The sequence below is a fragment of the Dysidea avara genome, chromosome 2 (assembly GCF_963678975.1).
Source record: "Dysidea avara chromosome 2, odDysAvar1.4, whole genome shotgun sequence".
Classification (NCBI taxonomy): Eukaryota; Metazoa; Porifera; class Demospongiae; order Dictyoceratida; family Dysideidae; genus Dysidea; species Dysidea avara.
In genome coordinates this window covers 27816691-27829300 of record NC_089273.1, presented here as the reverse complement: position 1 = coordinate 27829300, position 12610 = coordinate 27816691, and the positions used below count along the sequence as shown (strand labels likewise).

The 12610-nt window shown below is 39.4% G+C and overlaps 1 long non-coding RNA gene across 1 annotated transcript; it reads left to right on the top strand.

The window, feature by feature from the left end:
* The first annotated feature begins 8709 nt into the window (after positions 1-8709).
* On the top strand, positions 8710-9748 carry LOC136247019 (uncharacterized). The gene is made up of 3 exons (XR_010697026.1): positions 8710-8724; positions 9127-9270; positions 9458-9748. It is a non-coding gene; the product is annotated as an uncharacterized lncRNA (long non-coding RNA).
* The last annotated feature ends 2862 nt before the right edge of the window (positions 9749-12610 follow it).

Sequence of the window (12610 nt, the reverse complement as noted above, 5' to 3'; positions counted from 1 at the left end):
TTCCTCTAGCTGATTTCTCTACAAGGTGACTTGTATCTAGCTGAACTATCTACAGGATGATCTGTTTGTAACTGAAATCTCTACAGGGTGACTTGTTTCTAGCTGATCTCTCTATAGGGTAACTTATTTCTAGCTGAACTCTCTACAGAGTGGGTTCTTTGTATATAGCTGAACTCTCTACAAGATCACTTCTTCTAGCTGATCTCTCTATAAGGTGACCTGATCTCTCTGTAGGGTGACTTTTATCTAGCTGAACACTCTACAGGGTGATTTGTTTGTAGCTGAACTCTCTACAGGGTAATTTATTTGCAGCTGAACTCTATGCAGGATGATTTGTTTGTAGCTGAACTCACTACAGGATGGTTTCTTTGTAACTGAACTCTCTACAAGGTGACTTGCTTCTAGCTGATCTCTCTACAGGGTGACTTGTATAACTGAAATCTTTACAGGGTGATCTGTTCATAGCTGGACTCTCTGGGTGATTTGTTTGTAGCTGAACTCTCTACAGGATGGTTTCTTTGTAGCTGGTCTCTACAAGGTGACTTGTTTCTAGCTGATCTCTCTACAAGGTGACTTCTCCTACTACAGGGTGACTTGTATCTATAGCTGAACTATCTACAGGATGATGATCTGTTTGTAGCTGAAATCTCTACAGGGTGATTTGTTTGTAGCTGAATTCTTTACAGGATGACTTGTTTCTACATATAGCTGATCTCTGTATAGGGTAAGTAGTTTCTAGTTGAACTCTCTACAGAGTGGGTTCTTTGTTGCTGAACTCTCTACAAGGTGACTTCTTCTAGCTGACCTCTCTATAGGGTAACCTGATGTCTCTGCAGGGTGACTGTTATCTTGCTGAACACTCTACAGGGTGATTTGCTTGTATCAAAACTATCTATAGGGTGATTTTTTTTATACCTGAGCTTTCTACAGGGTGATTGGTTTGTAGCTGAACTCTCTACAGGGGGATCTGATCTCTCTACAGGGGGTGATTTGTTTGTAACTGATATCTCTATGGGTAGATTTGTTTGTAAGTGAAAGCTCTACAAGGTGATTTGTTTAATTTGTAGCTGATTTCTCTACAGGGTGATTTGTTTGTAGCTGAACTCTCTACAGGGTGATTTGTTTGTAGCTGATCTCTCTACAGGGTGATTTAGGTTGTAGCTGCTCTCTCTACAGTGGGTGATTTGCTTGTAACTGATATCTCTATGGGTAGATTTGTTTGTAAGTGAACTCTCTACAAGGTGATTTGTTTAACTTGTAACTGATTTCTCTACAGGGTAATTTGTTTGTAGCTGAACTCTCTACAGGGTGATTTGTTTGTAGCTGATCTCTCTACAGGGTGATTTAGGTTGTAGCTGCTCTATCTACAGTGGGTGATTTGTTTGTAACTGAACTCTCTACAGGGTGATTTAGGTTGTAGCTGCTCTCTCTACAGTGGGTGATTTGTTTGTAACTGAAATCTCTAAAGGTTGATTTGTTTGTAGCTGAAGTCTCTACAAGGTGTTTTGTTTGTAGCCGATCTCTCTACAAGGTAATTTGTTTGTAGCTGAACTCACTGCAAGGTGATTTGTTTGTAGCTGAACTCTCTACAGGGTGATGTGTTTGTAGCTGAACTCTCTACAGAGTGATTTGCTTGTAACCGAATTCCCTATATTGTGTCTAGTGTCTATATAGCTGATCTCTCTACAGGTTGATTTTTTTGTAGCTGAACTCTCTAAAGGGTGATTTGTTTGCAGCTGAACTCTCTACAGGGTGATTTGTTTGTAGCTGAACTCTCTACAGGGTGATTTGTTTGTAGCTGATCTCTCTACAGGGTGATTGTTTGTAGCTGATCTCTCTACAGGGTGATTTGGTTGTAGCTGATCTCTCCACAGTGGGTGATTTGTTTATAACTGAAATCTCTACAGGTTGATTTGTGTGTAGCTGAAGTCTCTACATGGTGTTTTGTTTGTAGCTGATCTCTCTACAGGGTAATTTATTTGTAGCTGAACTCACTGCAAGGTGATTTGTTTGTAGCTGATCTCTCTACAGGGTGATGTGTTTGTAACTGAAGTCTCTACAGGGTGATTTGCTTGTAACCGAATTCCCTATATTGTGTCTAGTGTCTATATAGCTGATCTCTCTACAGGTTGATTTTTTTGTAGCTGAACTCTCTACAGGGTGATTTGTTTGCAGCTGAACTCACTACAGGGTGATTTGTTTGTAGCTGAACTCTCTACAGGGTGATTTGTTTGTAGCTGATCTCTCTACAGGGTGATTGTTTGTAGCTGATCTCTCTACAGGGTGATTTGGTTGTAGCTGATCTCTCCACAGTGGGTGATTTGTTTATAACTGAAATCTCTACAGGTTGATTTGTGTGTAGCTGAAGTCTCTACATGGTGTTTTGTTTGTAGCTGATCTCTCTACAGGGTAATTTATTTGTAGCTGAACTCACTGCAAGGTGATTTGTTTGTAGCTGATCTCTCTACAGGGTGATGTGTTTGTAACTGAAGTCTCTACAGGGTGATTTGCTTGTAACCGAATTCCCTATATTGTGTCTAGTGTCTATATAGCTGATCTCTCTACAGGTTGATTTTTTTGTAGCTGAACTCTCTACAGGGTGATTTGTTTGCAGCTGAACTCTCTACAGGGTGATTTGTTTGTAGCTGAACTCTCTACAGGGTGATTTGTTTGTAGCTGATCTCTCTACAGGGTGATTGTTTGTAGCTGATCTCTCTACAGGGTGATTTGGTTGTAGCTGATCTCTCCACAGTGGGTGATTTGTTTATAACTGAAATCTCTACAGGTTGATTTGTGTGTAGCTGAAGTCTCTACATGGTGTTTTGTTTGTAGCTGATCTCTCTACAGGGTAAATTGTTTGTAGCTGAACTCACTGCAAGGTGATTTGTTTGTAGCTGATCTCTCTACAGGGTGATATGTTTGTAACTGAACTCTCTACAGGGTGATTTGTTTGTAGCTGAATTCTCTACAGGATGACTTGTTTCTACATATAGCTGATCTCTGTATAGGGTAAGTAGTGTCTAGTTGAACTCTCTACAGAGTGGGTTCTTTGTTGCTGAACTCTCTACAAGGTGACTTCTTCTAGCTGACCTCTCTATAGGGTAACCTGATGTCTCTGCAGGGTGACTGTTATCTTGCTGAACACTCTACAGGGTGATTTGTTTGTATCAAAACTATCTATAGGGTGATTTTTTTTATACTTGAGCTTTCTACAGGGTGATTGGTTTGTAGCTGAACTCTCTACAGGGGGATCTGATCTCTCTACAGGGGGTGATTTGTTTGTAACTGATATCTCTATGGGTAGATTTGTTTGTAAGTGAACTCTCTACAAGGTGATTTGTTTAATTTGTAGCTGATTTCTCTACAGGGTAATTTGTTTATAGCTTAACTCTCTACAAAGTGATTTGTTTGTAGCTGAACTCTCTACAGGGTGATTTGTTTGTAGCTGATCTCTATACAGGGTGATTTAGGTTGTAGCTGCTCTATCTATAGTGGGTGATTTGTTTGTAACTGATATCTCTATGGGTAGATTTGTTTGTAAGTGAACTCTACAAGGTGATTTGTTTAATTTGTAGCTGATCTCTCTACAGGGTGATTTAGGTTGTAGCTGCTCTCTCTACAGTGGGTGATTTGTTTGTAACTGAAATTTCTAAAGGTTGATTTGTTTGTAGCTGAAGTCTCTACAAGGTGTTTTGTTTGTAGCCGATCTCTCTACAGGGTAATTTGTTTGTAGCTGAACTCACTGCAAGGTGATTTGTTTGTAGCTGAACTCTCTACAGGGTGATGTGTTTGTAGCTGAACTCTCTACAGAGTGATTTGCTTGTAACCGAATTCCCTATATTGTGTCTAGTGACTATATAGCTGATATCTCTACAGGTTGATTTTTTTGTAGCTGAACTCTCTACAGGGTGATTTGTTTGTAGCTGATCTCTCTACAGGGTAATTGTTTGTAGCTGATCTCTCTACAGTGGGTGATTTGTTTGTAACTGAAATCTCTACAGGTTGATTTGTTTGTAGCTGAACTCACTGCAAGGTATTTTGTTTGTAGCTGATCTCTCTACAGGGTAATTTATTTGTAGCTGAACTCACTGCAAGGTGATTTGTTTGTAGCTGATCTCTCTACAGGGTGATGTGTTTGTAACTGAAGTCTCTACAGGGTGATTTGCTTGTAACCGAATTCCCTATATTGTGTCTAGTGTCTATATAGCTGATCTCTCTACAGGTTGATTTTTTTGCAGCTGAACTCTCTACAGGGTGATTTGTTCGCAGCTGAACTCTCTACAGGGTGATTTGTTTGTAGCTGAACTCTCTACAGGGTGATTTGTTTGTAGCTGATCTCTCTACAGGGTAATTGTTTGTAGTTGAACTCACTGCAAGGTGATTTGTTTGTAGCTGATCTCTCTACAGGGTGATTGTTTGTAGCTGATCTCTCTACAGTGTGATTGTTTGTAGCTGATCTCTCTACAGGGTGATTTGGTTGTAGCTGATCTCTCTACAGTGGGTGATTTGTTTGTAACTGAAATCTCTACAGGTTGATTTGTGTGTAGCTGAAGTCTCTACATGGTGTTTTGTTTGTGGCTGATCTCTCTACAGGGTAAATTGTTTGTAGCTGAACTCACTGCAAGGTGATTTGTTTGTAGCTGATCTCTCTACAGGGTGATATGTTTGTAACTGAACTCTCTACAGGGTGATTTGTTTGTAGCTGATCTCTCTACAGGGTGATTGTTTGTAGCTGATCTCTCTACAGGGTGATTTGGTTGTAGCTGATCTCTCTACAGTGGGTGATTTGTTTGTAACTGAAATCTCTACAGGTTGATTTGTGTGTAGCTGAAGTCTCTACATGGTGTTTTGTTTGTGGCTGATCTCTCTACAGGGTAAATTGTTTGTAGCTGAACTCACTGCAAGGTGATTTGTTTGTAGCTGATCTCTCTACAGGGTGATATGTTTGTAACTGAACTCTCTACAGGGTGATTTGTTTGTAGCTGATCTCTCTACAGGGTGATTGTTTGTAGCTGATCTCTCTACAGTGTGATTGTTTGTAGCTGATCTCTCTACAGGGTGATTTGGTTGTAGCTGATCTCTCTACAGGATAATTTGTTTGTAGCTGATCTCTCTACAGGGTAAATTGTTTGTAGCTGAACTCACTGCAAGGTGATTTGTTTGTAGCTGATCTCTCTACAGGGTGATATGTTTGTAACTGAACTCTCTACAGGGTGATTTGTTTGTAGCTGATCTCTCTACAGGGTGATTGTTTGTAGCTGATCTCTCTACAGTGTGATTGTTTGTAGCTGATCTCTCTACAGTGTGATTGTTTGTAGCTGATCTCTCTACAGGGTGATTTGGTTGTAGTTGATCTCTGTACAGTGGGTGATTTGTTTGTAACTGAAATCTCTGCAGGTTGATTTGTGTGTAGCTGAAGTCTCTACATGGTGTTTTGTTTGTGGCTGATCTCTCTACAGGGTAAATTGTTTGTAGCTGAACTCACTGCAAGGTGATTTGTTTGTAGCTGATCTCTCTGCAGGGTGATGTGTTTGTAACTGAACTCTCTACAGGATGATTTGTTTGTAGCTGATCTCTCTACAGGGTGATTTGGTTGTACTGATCTCTCTACAGTGGGTGATTTGTTTGTAACTGAAGTCTCTACACAGTGTTTTGTTTGTAGCTGATCTCTCTACAGGGTAATTTGTTTGTAACTGAACTCACTGCAAGGTGATTTGTTTGTAGCTGATCTCTCTACAAGGTGATGTGTTTGTAGCTTAACTCTCTACAAGGTGGTTTGTTTGTAGCTGAACTCTCTATAGGGTGATTTGGTTGTAGCTGAACTCTCCAGAGGGTGAATTGTTTGCAGCTGAACTCACTGCAAGGTGATTTGTTTGTAGCTGATCTCTCTACAGGGTGATGTGTTTGTAGCTTAACTCTCTACATGGTGATTTGGTTGTAGCTGAACTCTCCAGAGGGTGAATTGTTTATAGTTGAACTCTCTACAGGGTAATTAATTTGTAGCTGAACTCACTGCAAGGTGATTTGTTTGTAGCTGATCTCTCTACAGGGTGATGAGTTTGTAACTGAAGTCTCTACAGGGTGATTTGCTTGTAAACGAATTCCCTATATTTTGTCTAGTGTCTATATAGCTGATCTCTCTACAGGTTGATTTTTTTGTAGCCGAACTCTCTACAGGGTGATTTGTTTGCAGCTGAATTCTCTACTGGGTGATTTGTTTGTAGCTGAACTCTCTACAGGGTGATTTGTTTGTAGCTGATCTCTCTACAGGGTGATTGTTTGTAGCTGATCTCTCTACTGGATGATTTGGTTGTAGCTGATCTCTCTACAGTGGGTGATTTGTTTGTAACTGAAATCTCTACAGGTTTATTTGTGTGTAGCTGAAGTCTCTACATGGTGTTTTGTTTGTAGCTGATCTCTCTACAGGGTATATTGTTTGTAGCTGAACTCACTGCAAGGTGATTTGTTTTTAGCTGATCTCTCTACAGGGTAAATTGTTTGTAGCTGAACTCACTGCAAGGTGATTTGTTTGTAGCTGATCTCTCTACAGGGTGATGTGTTTGTAACTGAACTCTCTACAGGGTGATTTGTTTGTAGCTGATCTCTCTACAGGGTGATTGTTTGTAGCTGATCTCTCTACAGGGTGATTTGGTTGTAGCTAATCTCTCTACAGTGGGTGATTTGTTTGTAACTGAAATCTCTACAGGTTGATTTGTTTGTAACTGAAGTCTCTACACGGTGTTTTGTTTGTAGCTGATCTCTCTACAGGGTAATTTTTTTGTAGCTGAACTCACTGCAAGGTGATTTGTTTGTAGCTGATCTCTCTACAGGGTGATGTGTTTGTAGCTTAACTCTCTAAAAGGTGATTTGTTTGTAGCTGAACTCTCTACAGGGTGATTTGGTTGCAGCTGAACTCTCCAGAGGGTGAATTGTTTGTAGCTGAACTCTCTACAGGTTGATTTGTTTGTAGCTGAAGTCTCTACACAGTGTTTTGTTTGTAGCCGATCTCTCTACAGGGTAATTTGTTTGTAGCTGAACTCACTGCAAGGTGATTTGTTTGTAGCTGGTCTCTTTACAGGGTGATTTGCTTGCAATTGTAACCGAATTCCCTATAATAATTATTGTGTCTAGTTTCTAGCTGATCTCTCTACAGGTTGATTTATTTGTAGCTGAACTCTCTACAGGGTGATTGGTTTGTAGCTGAACTCTCTACAGGATTGTTTCTTTGTCACTGAACTCTCTACAAGGTGACTTGCTTCTAGCTGATCTCTCACCAGGGTGACTTGTATAGCTGAACTCTCTACAGGTTGATTTGTTTGTAGCTGAAATCTCTTGTTTCAAACTGATTTCACTGTAGGGTAACTTGTTTTAGCTGAACTCTCTACAGGATGGTTTCTTTGTAGCTGAACTCTCTACATAGTAATTTTTTTTTGCAGCTGAACTCTATATAGGGTGATTTGTATGTACCTGAACTTTCTACAGGGTGATTTGTTTATAGCTGAACACTCTGCAGGGTGATTTGTTTGTAGTTGATCTCTCTACAGGGTTTCTTTGCAGCTGAGATCTCTACAGGGCAACTTCTTCTATAACTGAGCTCTCTCTTGTTTCTAGCTGTTCTCTCTACAGAGTAACTTGTTTGTATAACTGAACTCTTTACAGGTGGTTTTTTTGGTTGCTGAACTCTCTACACTGTGACTTGTTTGTAGCAAAATTCTCTACAGAGTGACTTGTATGTAGCTGAATTCTCTACAGAGTGACTTACTTGTAGCTGAACATTGTATAAACTATAAAGTGACTTGTCTGTAGCTGAAATCTCTACAGGGTTACTTGTTCGCAGCTGGTCTCTATAGGTTAACTTGTTTGTATAGATGAACTCTCTACAGGGTAGTTTCTTTGTAGCTGAACTCTCTCCATAGTGACTTGTTTGTAGCTGATCATGAACTCTCTAGAGAGTGTAACCAAACTCTCCACAGGGTGCATGACTTGTTTATAGCTGAATTCTCATCAGTGTGACTTGTAATTTTCTGATTCTTCTGAATCACTACAGCGATATATCTGTAGCTGAACTCTCTATAGGGTGACTTGCTTCTTGCTGAACTGTCTATAAGATTAACTGTTTGCAGCTGAACTCCCTACAGAATAACTTGCAGTGTAATAGAATTCTATAATAGAGTAAATAAAATAGCTGAATGCTCTATTAGGGTGACTGTTCTATTAGAGTATCTCGATCTCGCATATGTTACACGTAGTTGGCTTTGGAATCATAACTCAGTGGTTTGTAATCCGACTCTTCTGTACTACTGCAAGGACTTTCTATTATGATTTTTCCAGCTACACGCCGATTTTCAGCTCACTGCTCTAAGCGGTTTGCCTAGTAGGCGTGAAAACTAATAGTTTTTTTATTCATAAAAATCTATCGCGTAATTGTGACACAGGTTGGGTTTTGTGTCATATCTCGATGGCCTTTAAGTGAATTCCTTTCAAACCACAAAAAGGCACTCCTACGATAGTTACTCCATCTACATAGCAATTTTCAGCTCATTCCTTGAAGCGGTTTAACCTGTGGGCGTGACAGACCTTCGACCTTATTTTATGTAAATAATCGGTCGTAACTCGGTGAATGTTCATCGGATTCCTACCAAACTTGGTACTGAGATTCGCCGTAATGAGCCCTTTAAGTGTGCCAAATTTCAGCCCGATTGGAGCACGAAAGATACACATGCAGTAAGTATGTTGTTGTATTCCATGGAAATGGACTAGTGCCTTCAGTATGATTAAAGTATACAAAGTGTGAGCAGACAGGAGGATTTTTCTATGGGAAGAGGGAATTTTATCCCGCCCTGGAAATAATTTTGCCTCCCTGAACTATGCTCAACTGGCTCAATGATGAAAATTAGTAAACTTTAATAATGATAATTCTGTTAACTAAATTTTGGATGACTGAAGTTCTGCCTCTACCCCCCCCATATACTTCAAAAACTAGGAATAGCCCTTCCTAAATTTATTGTCTAGGAAAATCCCTGGTAGATTTAAACAGGAGCCCATAAGCAGGTGTAACGGTGCTTATGGGTTCCTGATTTAGCCACATTAAACAACATTTCGATGTAGTTGTATTGTTTCACTTAGAGTGATATCACCTGTTTACTATCTGATGTTGGGAGTACTGAAACATCATCTCTCTTGAATCCAGGAATGCGGCCTGGTAAAAGGATGGCATGCTTTTCAGCATAGTTTTCAATGAACTTCAAGATGTTTGTGATCCTGGCGAAAGTAAGTGCATTGTGAGGATGATTTTTGGTATTGCCATGTTCCCGTTCCACCAAGCCATTTTCTAAAAAATGTTCTTTGATATTGTGTACCTTTCTTTTGCCAACACTATGTAAGAAATTGTAAGTATTTTGGCACACCTGGTATCCTTTGTGCATGTATTGAATAGTTGTTCTTTGCCTTTTGGCAGGCCTATGCCCACTACGCACCCCAACGTCATCATCTTCGCATACAGTAGCTGCAATTGATCCAATTAATGGCATGTCCAGTAACTCCTTGGAGAGGAAAAGGGCCTGGGCCCTATACTGCTGATAGTATTCTGATGAGAACATACTGCTACAAGGTCCTCCACCAGCAAGTTGACATCCACAAGTTGTAAGAACAAATTCTTCACATGTGACCGGCTCAGCTTCCCTTTCCACTTCACCATGTTTGATTCTAGCAAGGGTGGCAGCTGACAAACGTTTATCAGATGGTTTCTTCCTAGATGGAGTAGCAGCACCTGACTAGCTGTGAAGTGGTAGCCCTTGACTGCAAACTTGTAACCCGTGGCTGTGAACTGGTTACCCGAGATGTTGGAGTGGAAGCCCGTGATGTAGGAGTGGAAGTCCGAGACGTTGGAGTCGTAGCCGGTGATATTGCATTAGTAGCCAGTGATGTTGCACTGGTACCCCGTGAGTTGGGAGTACAAACACTTAACTGTGGAGAACTCGCTAGAAGTGGACTCAGAATTCCAGGCGTTATTGTGGATTCTTCTACAAGAGTTAAAACTAAGTTTATATCCACAAGTCTACATTTACCTTATCCCGAATACTGTCATCAATACCAACAGATGGCTGTGATTCATAGTCTATAAAAAGTCCACCATTTATATGTTTTAATTGTTATTGAATGCATAATTAGTAACCTTCATAACTGTCTCCATAGTTTGTAAGCTGTTGTTCTGCATAAGAAAAAAAGATAGTAGTATGTGTGATGTGTATTTTTATTTAACCATTCATTTATTAGTGTTATTAAATTATTACCTTCATTTCTGTGGTCGCATTCCTCTTCGCTTTCGTCATCACTTCTGTGGTCTTCGTCATCAGTTGGGGCATCGAAGTAGTCGCTAATAAGTGCCTCTACTTGGTTGCTCTCAACTCCATCCCAGTAATAACTGACTCCTTCTCCGGTGAGAAAGTTAAGAGCAGAGAGAACTCTATCTTTACTGGACATTTCGCGCAGATACAGCCCGCTAAAATTTGCAGCTGTGTTGACAAAATGGTGATTTGTAAAGGTCCGTTTGTGCAACGCGAAGAGGAGATACAGGGTCGGAGAAAATGAGTAATAAGTCATCTTCAAGATACGTTGTGAAGCTGAAACTTTGTGGGAGAGTGCAGAAAGGGTATGTCTATGCATACATGCAATAATCTCGTTTTGCCCTAAGTACTTCTTCATGCCTCCTGAAAAATATTTGATTCGGCGATAAGAGCCCTTTTCGTAGACCGGGTCACATTTAGAGAAAGTGATGGGGCAATTTCACTTGACATTAGCTTTAAGAGTCTACCAGGGATTTGGTCTGGTCCACTAGATTTGTGCGGTTCTATGTTAGAAAGAAGTTGCTCAACTCCTTCGACAGAAATGTTCAGGCTTCTTAATTCAGATGAAAATTGGCATCAGCAATAGGTGGGCAATTGTTGTCTTCTCTGGTAAAGACAGAACTAAAATACTTGTTTAACTCTTCAGCCTTTGCCAAATTATTAGTAACAACTTCACCATTTACCACTGTGAAAAAAGGTGGGATATAAGATGGTATTTCCAGTGGCTTATTGAATACAAATAAGCTTTAATATAAACCCTGTATTATACTCATGTTATACTTTAGTATAATGCATACTATACTATTACATATATGGTTTCAGTTTATTTACCACATTACTTAGAATAGTTTATATCAAATATAATGCCCACACTATACCATCACATATATGGTTTCAGTATGTTTAACACATTAACTAAAGCCTTACATGTGATTGTTAGTATACTACAGGTTATATCAAGCTTTTTTGTATTCAATAAGCCACTGGAAATACCATCTTATATCCCTCTTTTTTCACAGTGTACCTCCAAGGTAGGAATTCCATTACAGTCTTTTCGCTGACTTTTGATGTATGAAAATAGTTATTTATTTGGACGATTTGATTGTGGATTTATCAAGTTTGTTAAATAATTATTATGTGCTTTTCGACATTCATGTTGGGCTGCCCTTTTAGCTGTACGGTAAGCATTCCAGTCTTCGGTAGAGCCAGATGTGCGAGCACAGTTATACAATCACTTCTTCTTTCTAATATATTGTTTGGTGTTTGCTGTTATCCAGGGTTTGTTATATCTATTAGTAATTAACCTGGATGGTATCAAGTTAACACATTCCAAACAAATAGCTTTAAACTCTTCCCACATCTGTTCTATTGATGAATCTGGTGAATACTTGCTTAGAAATGTCCTAGTAAAGTTATTAATCAAATCTTTCAAATCATTCATGTGGACTTTTGACCACAGCAATTGTTTCCTTTCAGCTGGAGGCGTATAGACAGCCTTCACAGATGATTCAATATAAACTATGTCATGGTCACTTATTCCTGGCAGAGGTATTCATTTGTTAACTAAATTTGGTCAGTTAGTGGCAAAAATGTCAAGGGTGTTCTTATTCTTGTAGGGAACTAAGTCAAACCAGCATCACAAAACGTGTCAAGGATGATATTACAGTAAGAAGAAGGATAGTTGTTCCCCGAGATTGAACAATTTGACCAGTTAATGTTTGGAAGATTCACATCTCCAGCAAACCATATAATAGCATTGGGATTTTTATCAGCTAAGTCATTTAAGCAGTGACACATTAATTCTAGGTATCTTAAATTTGTGTCAGGTGCTCTACACACTGATACTACTAACTATTAAAGACTCCCTTCGAGATAATTTCAGTTCAGAAGCTATGAGTTCACAAAGGTAGATACTAGTATCAATTTCTTTCCATGAATAAATTTTATTGCAGGCTAGAAAGACACCTCCAAAACCATCACCTCTATCACGTCAAAATGCTTGGTAATTATCACAAAATATTTCACTGTTCTGTATGTCCAACCTTAACCAAGATTCTGTTCCTGCAGGAACAGAATGCAATAATATCAGGTTTGTAGACAGAAACAAAGTTATCAAAGAGTGGTTTTTTTGCATGAATACTTTGGCAGTTTACAACAACAAGTGTCAATGCAATGTTATCATTAACATTTCTTGTATTAAGAGTGGATGAGACATTTCTGAAGTTACATACAATTGGTGTAGTGAGATCACGATTACTGTCAGT